This window comes from Symsagittifera roscoffensis, chromosome 10 (assembly GCF_963678635.1).
Source record: "Symsagittifera roscoffensis chromosome 10, txSymRosc1.1, whole genome shotgun sequence".
In the NCBI taxonomy this organism is placed as follows: Eukaryota; Metazoa; Xenacoelomorpha; order Acoela; family Convolutidae; genus Symsagittifera; species Symsagittifera roscoffensis.
This window is the reverse complement of record NC_087071.1, coordinates 10,554,835-10,574,518: the sequence shown is the minus strand read 5'-3', so window position 1 is coordinate 10,574,518 and position 19,684 is coordinate 10,554,835.

The following is a 19,684-nucleotide window of genomic DNA, read 5'->3' as shown; positions in this document are numbered from 1 at the left end:
ACAGGAAACAAAGTCACGTTCCTAACACTTTCGTGATAAATTGTGAGTTCAATTTTCAATTCAATCTATTGAACAGCGTTCTAAGAATTTTTTGGCAAAAGTTATCTTTTTCGATCTTTTTTTGAGATTTGAAAAATCGGAAACAGAGGTTTAGCAGAAAAAATCACTTTGTTTTTTTTTCAATTTTTAAAACAGACTTTAATCAATGTGGGAAGTAGAAAAAAGGTTTCGAAAAACCTAACATTATTGTATTTTTATTTTATAGTAAATCTTTTTTTGTATCTCTGCAAAGGTTTTCGTTTTGATACGCAAGTTCAAACAATGACAGGTATAATCACTTCTAATTTAAATTACACTGAAAGTTGAAGCTTCCGCATTAAACTGAAATTAGCCAATTTTTCAAAAAAACTACTTTTTAAATAATTTCTTAGTCAAAAAGGCGACTCCCTTGTGAGTTAGGACCGAAGTGTATAACTCATAGAGTAATTTCGGATAGGGTACACCGTCTGCTCGTCACGCTATCTTATTTTCGGCCGGATAGATTCGTGCAACTTCTTAGTCTAATACCGATCCTAATCTTACTCTTATACTATCTAGTCTCAGGTTGTTTAACTAGTCTCTGCTAGGCTCAATAGATCTAGGGTATACTGGTTTATTGCGGCTGCTGAAGTGCTCGGGAGAGTCCAACTAATTTCTAAGTTAAATTCAAATCTCTCTGGTGCTGAAATTACAAGTAACTTCAGCACTTACAAATAAGTGGGTTGTTAGTTAGATGGATCATGATTGGTTAATATTAAATACTTTACATTGGTAAAATATCTAAATTATCCAATCATAAAATGTAGTCTAGATCAGGTTCCACCCATCCGGGTTTTACAGAGTTTTTTAGAATAGTTCTTCTGCAATTCGAAGGATGGATGATGGACGTTGGTGTTTGGCGAACATCATATTTCTTCTGTTTCCTCTTTGTTAAAGAAGTTCCAGGAAGCTGGAGTTAGAGACATAAGACGTTGTGTCTTCTAGTGACAACGACTAAGTCTTTGCAACAAACTCAAATCTGATTTCAGAATGGTTTGCTATGTCAGGTTTTTCTGTTCTGCGTGGAGATTGTGCGTGGAGGGGATGCCTGGTTACTCGGATCTGTACGTATACTTGAACATCGAGGTGGTCATTGGTCTAGTTCAATGAAGTCCTTTTCTGCGAAGTCAAGTCGTACTCTAAATCCTTTGAGTTGTGATTGTGAGTGGCATATCGATTGTGGTTGGTCATTCTCTCTCGAGTGTAGTGGGGTCGTTTTGTCTTTAGATGTTCGTCCTTGGTGTTGTATTCTGATCTATGTATTGTATAATGTAATTTACATTTTATAAAACATTTATTAGTTTAATATTTTTTAATTATGATTTTAGTTAGTTGTTTTCACAAAAGCTTTTTGTTTTAGTTCGGTTATTTTGAAGAGTTACTCACACTTGAGTAGCTCTTATTAAAAATAGAGGTGTGGTCACAAAGCGTGGATGTAGCGCGGTGGGTTAGGCCGGCTATAGAGCATGCTCAGGACGTCCTTCCTGGTGGGTTAGGCCAGGAGTGGGAGTATGATTTCATGCGGTTTTTGTGAGGGGTCCTGTTATGTGACAACGTTTTATGTTGGGTTTGTTGTGGTTTTTCTTATGTCTTGTTGGTTATGTCCTTTTTCCAAAAAGCAAATTGTTCGTGGTATGGGTTTGTCTTTCGACTTTTTTGTGTTTTATTATTTCTTTCTTAGACTTTATAATAGTCTTCAAAAGAATAAATTATCCAGTTTTAAACTGGGTTAATCCGGTTTGGGTACCGTTGGTTTCCTTTTCTTAGTCATGCTGTTATTCTATGATTTGTGGTATTTAGTAAGCTGCGTTGGTTAGTTTTGTTTAGTATATGATTCCTTTCCAACCGGGTTAAAGGAAAGTTTGAAACATGTTATTATATGTTAGAGTTGTTGAGTGTGAAAACTTGAAACTGAAATTCATTATTTTAAACAATTCTTCGTGGGCGAGCTGTGCGAGTGTGGATAGAATTTCTGTGCGAATGAATGAGAATATCAAAAGGTTAGTACTGCATTTGCTTCTTATTAATTTACTGCATAGAATTTGGAAATTCACTGCTAGTTATGGGGGAATTTTAAGTTACAAATTTTCATCATAATTAGATTTACTGCTTGTGGGGAAAATTTTAGAAATGAATTTACTGCATTGTTATTAAATTTATAAAGTGTAAGTGTAAGAGATTAATAGAATTGTTGGAATCTGTTTGATGAAATTTGCGATCTTTATTTGTTTTTTGTGGTTTTTGTAGGTGATCGTCGGATGAAGACTAAAAATCTAAAGAAAACATGGATAAAGAATGGTGAGTTTTTAATATTTTAATTAGTTAGTAATATTCATTTAATTCATACTTACCTGTTAGTCGTCGGGGAAAAAACCGTGGGGGAAGATGTCGTGGATGAGATCGGAATTTGTTAGTAGTTTAGCTAAGATGCGGATGATATTTTTAGTCTGAAGCAGTGGCCAAAGCAATTGAAGTGCCTTAATAGTGGTTAGTTCTTCAGTGCCAACTGCAAACTCATAAGGTGTGTTTTGGATTAGATTATATAATTTGTGATTGAATTTAGTGTTGTGGATGAATTCTAAAATTGGGATTTCTATAGGTTGTACAAACTCGTGCGGGATAAGGAAGGGTCGTGATTCTTCGGCGTTGAAGGTCTTGGTGATGGGACAGAAGATGTACATTTGGGTTATGGGATCATAATTGCGAAGAATACCATGAAGGTTAGTATCTTTAATGCAATATGTGAAATTTAGGAAAAATGGTGAAGTGTATTTGGAATTAATGAATTGAAAGCGATGGTGTGGTTGTCTAGAGGGTGTGTGTAGGTCAAAGTGATTTTGGATGAAGCGATAATAACTATATGTGTGGGTTTGTTTAGTGCGCAACATAATATCGTGTGAGCAGTGTAAATCTCTTTCGTGTGGTGCAAGGAAATGAAAGGTTAGTGAAAATATTTGGAAGCGTTCTTTAAAACTTTCGTATGCTTGTGTGTCTGTTAGTGCTTCTGAAATAATGTGATCAAACTTTCGGTCGAAGATGTTTAGTGTAAATATATATGGTGTCTTGATGAAAAATTTCTTGGTAATTTGTGGATTAGCGAAGCGATCGTCGTCTAAGAATTGATCTTGGTTAGCTCTGATGATGTTGTGATCATAGTATTCGAGTGTGTATTCGTTAGCTCTTGGTGCAGTGTGTGTTTTTAGTGATTTTTTATATCCAACGTAAGTAAATTGTCTAGCGGTTAGTGGTGTAGTGAGTCGATATAGCATGTCCGTATTTCGCTCTATATCGATGTGAGTGTTAGATAAAGGTAAGCAAAGAGGGTTAGTAAAATGATAATATGAGGTCCAAGAGAGAGTGGGCATTAAAACGTATTCATCTACAAAGTTGCGTGTTTCGTTAGTGTCGTGGGGGGTGTTTAAGGTGTATTGTGGGAATGAGGGTAAGGTGATGGCTAAAAATTCTTTTGTGTTAGTATGCTTGGGGTGGTTGATGTATTCACGGGCTGTTCCTGGTTTTGCTGGGAAAGGATGGTTGGGGAACTTTCTTTTAAAAGTGCGGTAAGCTCTATTAGTGTTGAGTGAAGATTCAGTTGATGTGGATGATGGTGCTAATGATTCAGTATAATTTGAAGAGGGTGTAGGGGTAGGGGGATTGGATGAATTTATAGTGGAGGAGATTTGATTTATGGTTGGGGTATTAAGGTGGTAGGGTTGTTGTTGGAGGGTAATAAAATTATCTAGCTCTGGGGAGATTCGGGGGGTGTCTGGAGAATGAGATGATTGGTCAGAATGGTATGAGGAGTAGGTTGGGGTAACTTGGGAAGCATAAGAGGGTGTGGAAGTGATTGGGTCAGGGTTATTGGATAATATGGGTTGAAAAGGGGGTTGAGAAAAATTAGAAGAATTATGAAAATTATTGGATGGGGATGGTTCTGAGTCGGCAAATTCATCGGGGGTTTCAATATTCGGGTTATTGAGTTGTGAGATGGAATATAAAACTGAGATGTGTGAATTAGTATCGGAATTCATGCCTGATGTTACATTACTAGATGGAAAATCGGGTGGCGGAAAAGCAAAAAGTGGTATTATTGGGATTGGAGAGGTAAGATTGGTTGGGTGGGAATTTGATCGGTGTAGTGATCCAAGTTGGCGGCTCATCGTGGGCTAAAAAAATGATTATTTTGAGACTGAAAAGCGGTGGTATGGGGTTGTTCAATAATTTGTTCATAAGTATTATGGTCTTGTGACTGGTGTGTCATTATATGTTGGATGGGACTTTGTGATGTGGTGAGTTGAAAATTTGGATTATGTGTGATGGCTAAATTTCGAAAATTTCGTGGGGCTAGGGATAGTGGATGGTTATTTGGTAGGGGTGGTAATTGTGGTGCCGTTGGCGTTATGTCTACATTGTTATGTTCTTCGTCGTATGTATTTTGTCGTGTTGCTATTTTTGTGTTATATTCTTTTATTTGTGCGTCTAAAAGAATTTTGTTTATAGATGTAGAAAAGATTCCAAAAAATCCTGCAAAGAGTATGCGTGCTACGCTTGCTTGTCTGTTTACTTGTGTGTGTATAGCACATGTGTTGTAGATTCCTTTTAAAAGTGAGAAAAGAAATCCAATAAAGTTAAACATTGCGTATAAAATAGTCAATTTTTCTAAGATGTAGTAGGGCCATCCTAGAAAATCGAGGATCTCATTTTTGAGTGTAACAAAGCTAAAAATGTTAATTGGTGATATATCTTGGGGACGGTATTTTTCACCGTTTAGATATATATAATCTTTAATGTCTTTAAAATATCCGCTATAGTCTTGCGTGTAGATATCGGCAAATCCTGCGGTTTCTGCAAGTTTGCGTAAATTTTGGTCTATTGATTGTCTTTGTATAGTGTCCATTTGTGTTAATAATTCTTGGAATTGTTGTGTTCTAATGTGATGTTGAATATCTGATTTTGAATAGATTCCTATTGATTGTAAGTCTATATTTGGGTTTCGAGCAATAGCGCGAATGCTTTCTGGTGAAAATTTTTTGAGTGATTGCATTAATGTGGGATATGGAGTGAGAAGATAATATTTATTTTCATCAGGGTTTAGTTGTACTACATTGTGGCTGTTTTCTGATCCACATGGGACTGCGGTATCCCAGAAATAGGTTCTTCGTGAAAGTGTATCCACGAAATGTACTTTATTCTTATAAAAGATAGGGATTCTTTTATAACATCGTTTATCTTCAAAAACGTATAGTGGTGATACTTTTTTAGTACAAGTATAAAACCATAAGATGTTTCCTTCATAGTCTAAAAAATTTGATCTATTTCCAGATAATAAGTATCCTGCATAGGGTATTTTTAATACTGCTAGTGCAAGTGATTGTAATATTTGTGTTCGTTCTAATTCGCATAGTTGGTGTAGTGTTTCTAATTCGGAGAGTGACATTTCTTGAAAAATTCGGCTAATTGTATAATCTAGTTTCATATCTAAATGAATATCATAGTGGATATTACCGAAATATGTAGTATTCATTAGTGATAATTCTTGTAAGCGTGTGCTTCTGGTGTCATGGGGTTTTAGATGTCCACCAGGTTGTCCGTTGCTTTTTTCAAAATTAACTGGTATATAGGATGTTCCTTCGTTTGGAGGATGACCTGTGGCATATGGGTCGATTTTTACTTTTCCAGTGGTCATGTCGAATCCTTTTTCGTATTCAACTAATATTTCAGAGTATTGTGTTCTGTGAAGTGGATTCCTGTATTTACATGCAAGTTCTGTTTCTTGATATATTTGAAAACGTGTCAATTTATTTTCTATATTGTCTATGTTTCTAAAATTAGAACTTAGTTTTCGTGATGGATGGACTTGTTCATATGGAATTGATTGTATAAAATATTTTTCGTGAAATTTTATCATACGAGCGTGTATTTTTGCTACTTGAAATGTTGTACATGTATCTTCGGGGAACCAAACAATTGTTGCTTGTGTTCTCGTTGTAGGGTCGCAATAACCTTGATCATTTTTACAAGGTAATCGGATTCCTTGATAGATCATTGTATTATCTGATAAATCTCGTGTTAGTTGTATTTTTTCGAGTTGTATTTTCCAATCGAAAAACATTATTTCTTGGTTTCCTTTATTTTTTGTGTCTGCTTTGCAGTTTGATGGGTCATTTATACCAATGTGTGGTATCCAATGTTTATCGTGTAGGTCATAGGTTAATCGTCCGTGTGCGCCGTTATACGGGTATTTTTCGTCTAGTTTTATATGTCCTTGGTGTCTTTCAAGTTGTGATTGATGTACAGAGTCTGAAAAAACTTGAAAATTAACTAACTTTCTTGCGGAGTTTTTATTTTGTGTGATGTTTAGTCTAAGTAATTCACTTTTACAATCGTCGGGATTGAGATGTAAAAGACGTTCTATATTACTCTGATAGAATGATTCATGGTCAAGTCGGTTTTTGTTTCCGTTCGAGACTTGTGAACAATGTACTTTCTTTTCGGAAAATGTTGCTGTGAATTTATAACCTGTAACTGTTGTTGCTCGGGCTTTTGAATAGAGTGTTGCTATTACATTTGTGGTTTCTATAGCTTGTGGTTCTGTTTCACATTGTGATACTTGATTTATTGCATATTTATGTAGTGTTTTTTGTTCATTTTCTTCACAATCGTAATGTGTTACTAATAAATCTTGTGGTCCTGTACGAGGGGAAGGGTTTATGTTTTGATTTGAGATTACTAGAAAAAGGAGTTGGAGAAAAATTAATAATTTTAGAATATACATGTGTATGATAATCCTGAGTATGGATTATAAAATGTAATGTAGCCAATTGTGTTTTTGGTATATCTGTCGTATTTGTATATTACTTCAGTAGTTATAAACGGTGGTGGTAGTGATTGAGCTGTTATGTTAGGTGGGTTTAATGGGTAGGGATGTTGGGTAATATTGTTTAACTTAACTGTGATTTCAAACTTTAATTGTAAACTGTTTTGTTGGAGTATTTGAATATTGTGATCACGGATATCGTTGTGAATATCTTGGCGATATTGTAATCTATTAAGTGCCCAGTTATGAAGGCGGTTACTTTCTTGATGTTGTCCAAATAATGGTGGAGGTGCTGTAAATGTATTCCAATCTAGTCTTAAAGGAATATTTATTGATGATTGTTCTCGATATCTGGCGTCGAGATTATTTGGAAAATTTAAGTTAAAAGGTGGTGGTGAAATCTGGCTTATTGATGGTGTTGATGGTAGTGATAATGTTTCTGGTAGTGATGAGGATGTTGTTGTATCCGTAGAAATATCTATTGGATTATTGACTAAATTTAATTCACCTTGTGTAAATGAATGTGTTGTCCAATATGGTAGTCGTGATGCCTGGTTTGGGGGGTTAAAGGGATTTTCACGTATTTGTTCAGATGTTGGTGTTGAACCTAAGTAATCTGATGGTAGGCTTGAGGTGCTACGTTGTGAAAGAAGCGTAGGGGTTTCTGGTAATATATCAATGGGGTTTTCTGGAGTGTTTTGTGATGGGGATTGAGGTATATCAAAATGAACTCGGGGAGTTTGAAAATTTCTGTTTCGTCGAGGATGTATAATTTGTCTATTTATTTCGACTGTATTTTGGTTTTGACTAGGATTTCTTATTCTACTTAGTTCTTGTGGTAGTGTTGGGTATAGGTTATATGTTGGTTCGCTTAGAGGTGCTTGTCGTTGAACTGGTTCTAGTGGTTCTGATAAACGAGCATGTCGTTCTTCAAAAGTGTATGGATTGTCTTGAAAAGAAATTCGTGTAGATGTTTGAGGATTTTGAGTAATTGAAGGTGGTGTTTGTTTATCTTGGGATGATGTCGGTGAAGACTGACTTTGTGACTGTTGGGTAGCAATTTTTGATGGATTTTTGAATTGTTACTTTAGTGGGAAGGTTTATGTTTATTATAATATTCTTCCAAAAAAAGAATTAGAAGGATTGTTGCTAGGGCAAATGTGAAGATTGCTTTCTTTATACATTTACATATTGTCAAAATGAGGGATGATAAAAATGTTATGAAAATTACAAACAATAAAAAAATATCAGTTCTACTGAAAATTGTTCGTATCATTTAGACAAGTTGTTTAAATCGTACCTGTGGATATAATCAAGGGTTTTGGAAAGTTGGAGGAATAGTTCGAGTATAGTGTAGAAAATTAAAAAAATGTTACAAAAAATGATTAGGATTATTAGAAAAGATTCAAGTATATCAAAAAGAAATATTATAAAGGTTTCAAGTATTGTAAAAAAATGTTTAAAATTTATGAGTATTTGAGTAACTGATTGAGAGAAGAGCATTTAAGAAATGATCTCTTGGTCGAATATTTTTTGCTGTTCGAGGCGATTTTCTAGTGTGGTCGGATTATTTATTGGTTTTTTGACAAGTGGGTTGAGTTTTGTAAAAAATTGTTGGGGGCAATTTTCATGGTGATTGGGAGGTCGTCTTTTTCTTTATTTTTGTTTGTCAAATGATCCGGGGTATGGTGAGATTTTTATACTTTAGGCTAATTAAAATGTTCATTTTGTTACTTTAGGCTAAGTTAACAAATTTGTTTTGGGGGTATTCGTGGTCTGAGTTGGGGAAATATTGTTGATCTTTGGGTTATTAGATAAGGGAGGGGTACGGTATTATGGTGATATTTATTTTAGTTGTCAAGTTGGAGTGGTTTGCTTATTTTTGACCTGGAGGTCGTAAAGTTATAGTTATAGATGTGCCTGGAGTTCTATATGATTTGTTTAATTGGTCTTAGTTTGAGTTAGAGAAAGTGACGGATTGGATGAATTCTATTGGTCTATTTTGAACTAGAATTATTGCGTACTTGTCAGCATGTTATTTTGAAAAATGTAAATGAAAAATGTTTCGGAGGTTTCAAGATTGTGAAGTATAATGTTAAAATTACTTTTGAAATTCCACTTTCTTTAAAATTTTAGATTGGGGGATGAATATTTTATAGTTTTTACGTGGTTGATTTCGGAGTCTTGTTGTTTTTCTATTTTCTGATTTGTCGATTTGTTCTTGGGGTATTATTTGTTCGGTCATTTTTCTATTTTTTCTTTGTTTTGGGGATTCTTTATGGTTTTGTGTATTGTTTTTGGTGGCGGTTGGTTTTGTGTTTTGATTTTCGGTGGGGTTATCATTTTGTTCTGTGTTTTTCAGATGTGGTTCATTTTGAATGATTTTTAATCCTGTGAAAGAATATAATTGAGTTAATTCGCGGAGTGCGTATTCTTTTGGGTAATAAGGTAATAGGTTGTTTCGATGTTGAACGATTTCTTTTTTGTTTGAGTCGGTAATTTTATATGTGACATCAGTGGGTTTTGAAATTATTTGGTATGGTCCTTTTCGAAGGGGTTGTAATTTTTTAGAAATTCCTTTTTGAGTATTAAAATTAGGTATTAAAACAAATGTAAAATTCGGAGAAACAAATGTAAACAAATTTTTAATTCGGAGGCTGGTGTAAAACGTGAATTGATTTGTTCATTAATGTTTTGTCTTTGTAATAACTTTTTTGTTATTTTTTGATAAATTTCATTGTGTTTTTTATCTCTATTTAGAATCCATTCGGTGTGTGTACCGGAGGCTAGTTTAAGAATTTGTGGGTGATGAAAATGATCTTCATCGTGTGTATGTAAAGGTAGGTTATAACAAATTGAGTCTTTATTTGGTTGACAATAACCTCGTGCGTTTTTATGAGAATTTGCTGTAAACATTATTGGTTTGCGTGGCTTTTGGTTAAAAACCATTTCGTATGGTGACATTCCTAAAGTTGTCGTAATTTGTGAATTATATGCTAAGGGAAATAGTTTTACATCTGCTGACCATTCGGTATATCTTGTATCATTTCCATTGATGATACATCTGAGATATTCTTGTAATGAACGGTTCATACCTTCGACTAAGCCGTTTGTCCAAGGTGCGTGAGATGTACGTGGTTTGTGTTTAATGTTATATAAATGACATAGTGTGATGATTTCATTATTTATGAATTCTGTACCGTTGTCTGTAACTAAAATTTCTGAAAGTCCGAATTTTGCTATCCAGTGTTCATAGAGTGTTGTGTAAGCGTAATAAGCGTTACAATGTGGTACTGGGTTAAGTGCTACATAATGTGTAAATGCGTCAACAATTACCATAATGTAGGAGCTTCCTTCGGATGAGGGTGAAATTGGTCCTTTGGTATCAAATGAGATACGATGATTAAAGTACAAACTTTGTCCTTTAAAATCTTGTTTTTGTGCTATTTGTTTTTGATTTGGGTAAGGTTTATTTAGTTGACATACTATACAATCATTGCATAGTACTTTTATCCAAATTGGTGCATTTGGAAAGTAAAAATTTTGTATAAAATTTGAATATGTTTTTTCTGATCCAGAGTGTCCTTTAATATTTTGTGTATGTGAAATATTAAAAGCTATAAGAATCATACTTAAAGGGAGACATGGAACTGTAGATTCATTCAGGTTATACTCTAAAAGGTCTGTATTTTCGTTAATTGTTGTGTTGTTAAATTTGCGAAAGTATCTGAGGAGTGTTTTGTTTCCTAGAATGGTTGAATCTGCCTTGACAGGTTTAGTTTTATATTTGTGCCATGATTTTAGTTGTCTAATTATCGGGTCAAGATTTTGATATTGTTTCAGTGTTGAAATTGTAATCGTTTCTGTTGGAGGGAGAAAAATGTTTTCAATTTCGAATTTAGATAAGGGTATTGTATCAAGTGGGTCGTGGAGGTCAAAAACTTGATTTATTGTGTATTTTGAATCATTTGTTTGTGGTCCTGATAAATTTATTTTATCAGTTAAATTTTCTTTTTCAATTAGTGGAAAATGGTCTTTCTTAGGTGGGTGTTGTTTTGTTCGTTTTTGTTGGGTGTTATTTTTTATCCATTGAGAATATGGGATTGGTTTGAAAGTTGATGTTCCAAGTAAATCAACTTCATAATGATTATTTTGACAATCTAAATAAAGTGGGAAATGTTGTAAACTATTTATTTGTGATTGTTCAATATCAGTTTTTACTGCATATTTGCATTCCAATCGGGGTGATGTTTCGTTTTCTGCAAGGTAGAATTTTATGTTTTTGGGTATTTCAACTGTTGTTTTTCGTGTAAGTAATTCAGGTGGTGTATTTCAACTTAAGGTGTCTGGTAATGCAAGATTTTTTCCTGCAGTCCAAACTATATGTAAGTTTGGAAATTTCATTAGAATTAGTTGAAATCTGTAAACTCGGTGGTTTGGGTTAGATTTTTGTGTAAAAAGAAAGATGATTGGTTTATGGTCTGTGAATAGAACTGTTGGATGTTTTGATCCAAGTATCAGAAATTCATATTCTGTCAGTGTATATATTATGGCTGTACATTCTCTCATTAGAGTTGAGAGTCGTAGCTCTGCTTGAGTGAATAATCGAGAATTTGCTGATATGAGGTTCATTTTATTTGTACCATTATGTGATTGTAATAGTGCTGCACCGATGCCAAAGTTCGAAGCATCGCACATTGCATAAAATGGTTGATTTGAATCTGGAATTGTGTTTGAAATTTGTTCAGTTAAAAGTTTCTTTATTTCTTCAAATCGTGTTTGATGTTCTGTGTTCCATTCAAAATTATTTTGTTGTCTAAGGATGTTATAAAATGGTCGTAGATATAATTGCATTTTATAAACATATTTACTTAAAAAGTTTAACATTCCAAGAAATTCTTGGATTTTCTTTTTATTTGTTGGTGGTTGAAGTTTTTGAATAGCGTCAATGCGTGATTTCAATGGAGTGATTGTTTTTCTTTCTATATTATGTCCTAAGAATTTAACTCTTGTCAAAAAGAAGTGTGATTTATCGGGGGCGGCCTTCAGATTTTCGTTCTGAAGTATTTGGTGATATTTTTCTAAAACATTGAACATCTCGTCTTTTGTTTGTGATTGCATAAAAACATCGTCTAAATAGGTGATTGCGTTTTTCTTGAGTATTAGTGGTCTAAAAATTTTGCTCATAAAAGCTGAAAATGCTGCTGGTCCTATGGATATTCCATAGAATAAGCGGTTGAATTCATATTGTTGGTTTCCGATAACAAATTGTGTTAAACGTCGTGATTGTTCATCTAGTGGCATTTGATTGTATGCACTATTCATATCGGCGGTTGTAAAGTATTTGCCGTTTATTTTTGTTAAAATAACTTGTATTGGTTCAATGGGCCCATTACATTTTGATTCATCTATAAGTGAATTGAGGTATCTAGCATCGAGAACGATTTTTAATGATTCTCCTTTAGCTAGAATGATAACAGGGTTGATAAATGTGTTGCCTTTTGGTTGTTCTTCTTTGTTTACTGGTGATATAATGTTGTATTGTTCTAAAATGTCGAGTAATCTGTTCACTTTATCATGTAAGTGAATTGGTACTTTACTTGCTCTCTGTTTTTTGAAAACTGCGTCTGGTTTTAACGGGAGATGTAGTGATGAACTGATTTTTCCAACATCGAATTTTGATGTTGCATAGACTGATGAATATTTAATTAGCTGTTTGGCTAACTTTTCGAATTCGTCTTGTGTTATTTGTGAATGTTGGAAATTAAACATTGTTAAAAATTTTTGTTGGTCCTCTGTGTAGTTACTTATGTTGAATGTAGGTTTGAAATATGGAGTTTTTGTGAAATAATCCGTATTTCTGTTTTCGTTACTTATTATATTATTTATAGATAATTCTTCATTAAGAATTGTAGATTGGCAAATATCTAGTAATTGGAGTATATTATTTACGCGATAGGCTTTTTCGTGTATTGGTGATATTGTAGCGTTGGTTTCACAATATCCTAAAAGTCCTAAAGGTAATGTTACTTGGTAAGGTGTGTTGTTATAGACATGTAAGGAAATGATATCGGAATTCGAATTTTTCAAATATTTTATGGATGAGATTGTGATTTTGAAAAATTTGTGAATAGGTTTGAATTCAAATTCTGACATATAAAATTTTTGTTTGTTTTGTTCTTTATCATATTGGTGAACTTGTTTGATTGAAAAATTATAGATATTTCCTGATAGTGGTTTTAGGTGTTTTCTTTGTTGGTTAAATATCGGGTAGAATTTTGAAAAGAATGGTGGTTGTTTATTTAATCTTTGAAAAAATGTTAAGGATGTTTCTTTTGTTTTTGTATATTTATCTTTGATTAATATTTTACTATTTAGTATGTTAATTGTTGGTATATACTTCGAAATAAATGGTATTCCAATGATATTATATTTAATGTCAGTGATATGGAATATTTGTTTAAATGGCTTATTTAAAATTTTGCTTTGCTCCATTGTTCTGGTGGGGAGGAGAAATAATTGGATTTTTCCGTAGTTTATCAATGTTGATCCTTGTGCTGTTGCTAACTTACTGGAGGTTTCAAGAGGTGTTAGCTTTGGGTGTAAAGTTTTTATTTCATTCCATGTGGGGATGTTTATTATGTTTGATTCTGCTCCTGAATCAATTAAAAAATCTATTTCAAGGTCTGGTGGTTGAAATTCTTTATTTCTTGGGCTTTCTAAGAGAATTGGTATTGTCCAAATTTTTTCTTTGGGTTGTTCTTTTTGTATATTTTGATAAATGTGGTTTGTATTCAAGCATTTTGTTTTGGTATTTTTATTGGTTTGATTTGTAGTGTTAATCTCATTTGTTTCTTGCGTCGTTGGTGTGGAATTTATGGGTGTAGTGTAATAATTTTGAAGAAATTCTGATTGATTTTCATATATGTGTGATGAAAAAGGTTGTTCGTATATGACAGATTCATAGTCATTTTCGACTTTTATCATATTGATAGAAAGAGTGTTTTCAGTATCACTTTCTGAATCTGATGATGTACAGTTTATTTGATTGAGTTGTAACGTATCAGTTACTGTGTCATCAATACCTGGAGGGTCTGATGTTGTTTCTGGATTAGATTGTACTTGATTGATTTGTCTTTGATGTTTAGGTGTACTACTTCTGTGGCGATTATTAGAATTATTATAGTTATTATTATTCCGGTGTGGTGATTGGGAATAATTTCTATAACGATTATTATAACTTGAGTGTCGATTTTGTGAATTATTTCGCGATCTGTTTTGGTAATTATTGTTTGGTCTGTTATAGTTCGATCTATTATATGAGTTATTCCTTGATTGATTTTTCGGGTAATTCTGGTTTCGGTTGTTTGAATAACTTCTATTTCGATTATAGGAGTAGTTTCTATTCCTATTGTATGATGAATTTCGTGATTGCTTGTTCGGATAGTAGTTATTTCTTGATTGGGAATTAGATCTAGAAACAAATCGTTGTGTATTTGAATGTGATCTGGAGTAGTTATTTCGACTATTTGGTCTATTGTAGTGATTTTGTGATGAATTATGCGTGTTTCTTCGTTCTGGTGATCTTCCTCTATAACTTGAGTTATATGGTGATTGATTTCTTGTATAATTTGTATTGTTCGGGAGTGGTTTTCCTGAACTGTTGTTGCTGTAGACTGTTTTGTTCGGTAGATTTTGATCTTTTTTCATGTATTGATAGAATGATTTATTTGGTTCTTTATATTTTTGAGGTTTATTTTGATTGTCTTGCTGTTTTTGTCTACATTCGGAAATACTATGTCCGTATCGTCGGCAATAATTACACCATTTTTTGAAAGATGGTTTGCCTTTAAAGTTTGGGTTCTTTTCGTAAATATTGAGTATTTCAGTGATTTTTTCAACGAGGTCTGTCTCTGATTCCTGTATATTATTAATATTAGTGGGAGTCGTTTCAATTCTGTTAACGTATTGTAATTTCAGATTTTCTGTTTCTTCAAGTTTCATTGTGATTTCTGCTTGTTCTAGTTTGTCTACTAGTTTTCGAAAATCTAAATCGGGTTCCGAATTGAAGAAGGATGGGATGCTCTCTTTTTTTATTGCTATTTTCCTTAATTGTGGTGTTAAGGTCATCATTAAGATTTCTGTCATCTTTGTGTTTTTATAGTCATGTGTATTTAATGAATATGCTTTTCGAACTAGTGTTTCGATTCGTACTGCTATTTGCTTGATGGTTTCGTTTGGTAATCTGCGAATTTCATTACATAAAACTCTTTGTTGTTGTTTGTTTCTTTCGGAGTCAAACATTTTTGAAAATTCTTGTGTAAACCTTTTCCAGTTTGATTTTATTTCTAGAGGTAGTACTGAAAAACCATTTTTGGGCTGCGCCATCTAAGGTTGTTTGTATTAACGCTGTGCGTCGATGTATCCAATTTTGATGTAGTGGCGTATTTATTGGTTCAGGTCCCAATATTTAAAATCAGGTTTGCTGTTACTGCATTTAAATAATCTTCTACAGAGTATCAGGGTCTGTTCCTGTGAAAACCATTAAAGGTTTGTTTGATGTTATTGATGATCCACCCATAAGGTATGGATTCATTGTCATTTGTAATGATTCTGCTGCATTTGGCATTTGAGAAAATTTGAAAGTTGGTTTCTTGTTATTTCATGTTGTTGGAGATAATATGGATGTGGTATTTCATTTTGCATTTGTGATGGTTGATACGAGTGTGCAGTCATTGGATTTTGTTGTTGAATTGGTTGAAAAGATTGTGTATTAATTGGATTTTGTTGTTGAATTGGTTGTTGATGTTGTGCATCTATCGGTTGTGGGAGAAAAATTTCTATGATTTGTACGTGTTTTCTGTATTCCTTGTCTACGATATTCTTGAGTATTTGGTGCATATATATCTGGTTGTAAGAAATCATCATCTGAGGATAAATAATCCATTTGATAAGATGTCTGTTTTTTATTTTTATTTTGTTGAAAAAATGGGTAATTTCACTGTGATCCTGTGGAGGATTTGGTTTGAAAATTTTTGGAATTATATTGGGCCGTTGGGTTTATCCCAGTTTCGAGGTTTTGTATATTGATTAAAATTTCTTTGTGGTTGATAATTTGTTTTTGACGGATGTGTAATAATTATAATTATGGTCTGCAAAGTTGTTTCTAGTGAATGTTTTGCGTGTTTTTTGATGGTATTGGTCATGGGTCTATATGTTTGGTAATCCATATGTGAATATTTTGGAGCAACCGAAGGTTTAACGGTTGATTGTAGAGGTTACTTGTGTTTGTGAAAGATTTGTATTTCTTGGTGTTGTTAAATTCGGGCGTTATTGGTGAAATACTTTGTTGTGTAGTTGTTGTGTGTACAATTTCTTCATTTATGAAGTGTGATGGGGTCTGGATATCGTGGTTGAGTAAGATTCCTAGTTCCATTGAGGTTTTCATTGTGTATAACTGTAGAGTTTAAACTATTATTTTGTGTATCGGGCAAAAATGTATTATAGTTTAATGGTGTTGCATCAATGGTTAATGGTATTACTTTTACATAATCTCTTATGTAAGATATCGTACTTATTGCTTGACTTGAGATTGATTGGTGGGAAGCTTATAAATGCGGGATGAGACCATTCGGGGTCCCAACATAATCTGATTGTTCTGTGATAGCGGTATCATCGTCGAATTTTGGGGTCTAAATTTTTTCTTGCTTGTGCAATTAAATCAATATTGTGGTGTGAAATAATCTATTATGAACCATGCCAAAATTTTTTGTAGATCGTGTTTTGTATGTTGTGAAACGTCGTCTTTCGTGAAATTTTCTTAATGATGTTTAATAACTAGAGAGTAGTGTGATTTCATGTCGTACTCTTAAATGTTTAGATGTTTCTGTCGGTGAGACATTTGTTATTGGATTTCATTTTCTAATATCGAAATATAACCTATATATTATTGCGAAAACTTCATTGGTGAAAATGGAGTTTGCTCTTGTGAGTTATGGTATTGGATGCTTTTTATATATTCTGAAAAAACTTTTGAAAATTCTAAGTCAAGATCGTCTGTTTGAATAGTATATGTTCTATTATTATGGTTTGGGGAAGTGAATTCTATAGAGTAGATTCCATACTGTTGTGTTATGTTGCATATATCTTTTAGATAGTGATCTATGATTTGTCTTTTGATTTTTACATCGGGGAACTCTGTTTTACATGGACTGATTCCGGGTTCAAATAAATTTACGAGTAAATTTTGACAAAATATGTGTTGTCCTCTATCAGTATCTGCATCTACTATAAAAGGAAAGATTTCATCATCATCTGGAGTTTCGTCACCTGGGGTGTGCGTTGAACTCATTTTTTCGTTCGATGACTGTTAATATGTAATTATTAATGTGTCGAATTGGTTGATTCCAATTGTATAGATGTACTGGTTTGTGTTTGTACTGTTTTTTTATTCTTCTTTTTCCTCTTTGTGATGAATTTGAAGTTGTTTCTGAGTCAGAAAAATATAATTGATCGTGAAGTGGGCAATTTTTATCTATTGATCTTTTAAGTTTGTAAAGTTCGTCTAAACTGTTGGTTTCTGATTCTGAAAATGCGTTTCGATTTTTTGAAAATCTTTTTCGTGTTATTTGTCTTTGTTTAGTTATTAATTTTTTCTTTTTAGTGTTTGTCGTTTTGTTCGAATGTATCCAACTGTTTGTGTATGAGGTGTGATTACAAGGTCGTATTTTTTGTTTTCAATTTCACAATTGTGTAAAACGATTGTTTGTTTATTTCCTAGGTTTTTAAATGACATAAGGTTTAGGATGACGGATGCAAAAGGTTGGTTAAATGATTTCTATTTTCTTAAACTGTTAGTTCTTACGATTTTTTGGTTAGCTTAACCTGGGTCTATTTGTTCAGGGTTGGAGAGAAAAGTATATCGCTTCCGAAGAATGATTTTTTACTTTCTCGTGGCTAGTATAAGTTAAGGTGTTAACTTACTTAATCTTACTTAGGGGTAGTGATTGTGTTCAAGGGTTGGAGAATAGTAAATCGATCCACAAGGTTCAGGTATAATTAGAACGCGAGTAGTTCGTTAGATACTATTTTAAACTTACTAAGTCTAAGATTTATCCTGGGTCTGTTAAGAGGGGGGGTCAAGTGAAGGATGAATAACCGAAGTTTCTTGCACTGTTTATCCTAATTTAAATGATTAGTTTTGTTTAAAAATTTCTATTAGTCTTAGGTCTTTAGAAAGGGTTGGGTAGTGAATCGACGTTTGAGGTCGTTAGACACTAATTAAGTGGGTGGGGGAGAACAAAGTTGTTCTGTTTGATCCAAGGATAAGCCTTGATGATCAAATTTGAAATTTAATTAAGTAGAAAATGATTTAAGATCCAAGGATAAGCCTTGATGATCTGGTTTTAAAATTAAGTGAATTTAAGTTTTAATAAATTTTATAAATGTGTGTAAAGGAAAGATTTAGTGTTTTGATGATATTAGTGGGTTTATGATTGCTGTTATGTTTTAGGTGATGGAGCTGGAACAACAGGATGATTTATGATTACTAACCATTTATTGTCATGCTACTAATTTTTATTTTTTATTTTTCAATAAATATTTTTCAAACATATTTTGTATATTACTGCAGAGTTTTAGGAAAACGATCTTAGATCTTTTTATCAATCGTTATTGTATATTAATAATTTTGTTTAGCGCCTGAAATGATTTTGAAGATTAACTTCAAGGTTTATGTTTGCAAATGAAAATCTAAATTCATTGCCAGTAATATTCTAAATATAAAAGTTTGTTCTGGTTTTTGCCTAACTATCATATAGCTATATGGCAAGTTTCTACTTTGTCGTATGTCGTCTCTGGTTCGAGGTCTTCTTCCAATTCGGGTAGTTCTGTTATGGTTCGGAATATTGGCTCTGATCTATTGAGTCGTAGAGACATTTCGATTAAATTATTGTCGTATAACATTTTTTAAATGTTTTTGTCTATTTCTAATCTATTTTGGTTAATTCTAAGCTATTAAGGTCTTGTTCGAGACTTATGGTCGCACCAGATGAGTTAGGACCGAGTTGGTTAACTCATAGAGTAATTTCGGATAGGGTACACCGTCTGCTCGTCACGCTATCTTATTTTCGGCCGGATAGATTCGTGCAACTTCTTAGTCTAATACCGATCCTAATCTTACTCTTATACTATCTAGTCTCAGGTTGTTTAACTAGTCTCTGCTAGGCTCAATAGATCTAGGGGTATACTGGTTTATTGCGGTTGCTGAAGTGGCTCGGGAGAGTCCAACTAATTTCTAAGTTAAATTCAAATCTCTCTGGTGCTGAAATTACAAGTAACTTCAGCACTTACAAATAAGTGGGTTGTTAGTTAGAGGGATCATGATTGGTTAATATTAAATACTTTACATTGGTAAAACATTTAATTTATCCAATCATAAAATGTAGTTTAGATCAGGTTCCATTTTCCATTGTTGATCACAACTCAGCCTGGCTTCCGGTAAAACTTTATCTCCAATGGGCCTTCCATCTAATTATTAAATAGTAGTTTTTGGTTCGAAACGCTCTTGTATGTTCTGATTACAGTACTCTAATGACTCCAAAAGTTGGTCTGGTCTTTAGGAGCTTAGAAGGTCAATTAGTCTCCTGACCAAATCGACTCTCCAATCGTTGCTGACCAATTGGTCCTGTTCCGATTATTGAATGCCTCAGCGCCACCCATTCTGCTTCTTATCGACATATAACATCGGCTGCTGCCTTCCTAATCGAAAAATCTCGAATGATTTTGACG